Source organism: Podospora anserina, chromosome 1, assembly GCF_000226545.1.
Source record: "Podospora anserina S mat+ genomic DNA chromosome 1, supercontig 6".
Lineage (NCBI taxonomy): Eukaryota > Fungi > Ascomycota > Sordariomycetes > Sordariales > Podosporaceae > Podospora > Podospora anserina.
In genome coordinates, this window is record NW_001914851.1 from 1,153,450 (window position 1) to 1,155,822 (window position 2,373).

Consider the following 2,373-nt stretch of genomic DNA (forward strand, 5'->3'; position numbering starts at 1 on the left):
CATATATCACACCTCCTTCCAAAATAAAATAATCTCCTATATCCTCCTAATCCCATATATACTCCCATATTCTTCCAACTCCCTCTTACTCCTTTTCCTAATTCCCTATATGCCTTTTTCCTATATAAATATACTTTCTCCTACATATTTTAAACCTTAAAATCTTATATTCTTAATATCTATATAAAACTTTACTTTCTTATCTCTTTATATTACCTTTATAAATCCATCCTCCTTTATTTTTAACTTAAAAATATATTAAATACTAAATCTTCTTTCCTTTATTTATTTACCTATTTACTTATACCGTATATCTATATACCGGGTCCTATCTATATTTTAAGGGTTTAGAACTATAATTTCGGCGCTTTTACTATCGGTATATAGTATATATAGCTTCAATTATAATATACTATAATCTCTTAATATTTTTAATACTTATTATAGTAAATACCTTATAGGCGTTAGGTTAATAAACTTTATTTTTATTATATTTAGGGTAACGAAGGTTTATCTTTTATCCTTTTATAATATTAGTCCATTAATTACGAAAATAATATAGCCGTTAATAAAATATTCTTAAAGTAAAATATCTATATATAAAGTATTTACGAATCCTATAAACTTTATATTTTTTATTAAGAACTCGGAGCCTCTTAATATAATATATAGTTTCCTAATAGTAATTAAGTACCGGAAAAGGTATTTTATTAATTTTAAATAATATAGTAAGGGCTTAAAATTATTTCTATAAAGGCGGTTAATAATAAAAATAATATCGGGCCGAATATCGGTAAATAATTAGTTTAATATATTAATTTTCTAAATATATTTCTTTACTTCCGCGGTTATTTTCTTTTATATAAAAGGGAGCTTTAGTTTAGTTAATTACAGCGTAGTTACGTTAATTATATTTTTATAGTTAAACTTTTCGAGTAAAGTATCGATATAAGTTACTTAGGATAAATAAATTTATTTTTTCCCGCGGTTTTTTATAATATTAAAACTTAAAAACTTTTTTAATTCGTTTAGTTTTTTAATACTATATTTATTTTTTAATTTAATAATAATATTTTTAATAATTTTCGTTATAAATATTAATATAAGTAGGTTATTTATATATAGGATTACTAAGGTACTTATTTTTTTATAACGGAATAAATAAAGGTTTAATAAAAGGGTATTAAAATTTAATTTAATTATTATAAGTTTTATTATTTTATATTAATAAATAAATAATTTTTTTAAACTATATAATACTTTTTTAAACTAATATATTTTATTTAGTAGTTTACTTAAATTATTTAATAATTATATATAGTATTATATAGTATTAAGGATTTTAATATTAAAAAATATTATTTTAAAGTTATATTAAAAATATTTTTAATTATTTATAATTATAATAATTTAAAAATATTTAATTATTATATTATTTATAACGGTAGTATAAACGTTTTATATAGTTTAAGAATTTTTATTAAAATTACTATATATTATTTACTTTACTTTAGCTTTTATTTTATTAATTTAAAAATTTATTTTCTTATTATATATTTATTTATTCGGTAAAACGTTATAACTTTTCGGTATATTTATTAACTTATAAACGTCCTTTTTTAATAAATTAGTATTCTATTCCTTTATAGTAAGTAATTAATATTTATAATAATTTTTAAATTTCTTTATTTACCGGTAATTTTTAAGTATATAAGACTTATTAATAGTTTATAAAAAATAATTAATTTTAACCGTAAATAAAGTATAGGTTATTACTTTATATAGTTATAGGTTATTAAAATATATTATAAAAAAACTTTAATAAAGGTATTTACTTTACTATAGTTTTTTATAAAAACTTAGTCCTTAATTTTTTATTATTATTTTACGAAGCCGCTTTTAAGCCGGCGGAGAAATTACCGCTTCCTTTATATAATTTATATTAAGCTCGAAATTATTATTAAAGTTTTTAATTAAGTTTTTTATATTTAAATTTAGTAACTTACTATCGGTTTAATTATTATTATACCCCCCTATAGCTTTACTCTCTTCCCTTTTTATTAGTTTTATAGGGGAAGTAAGCTTTTTTATAATAAAAAAATTAATAATATAAGGTATTTAATTATAATTTAATAAAATAAGTATTTTCAATTATATATCCTTTATTTTTTTAGTGTCGAAAAAGTTTTTTACGTTTAAAGCTTTAAGTAATAAAAATAGTATTAATAATAGTATAGTTTTCGGAATAAATAAAATAATTTATTTAGGGTCTTTAGCCGTTCCTATTTTAATTATTAAAGTACTTTATTATAGATTAAGGGGCACGAGGTGTCTGGCTTCTGGTTTTAAATCGGTGTATGCGAGCGGTTATTT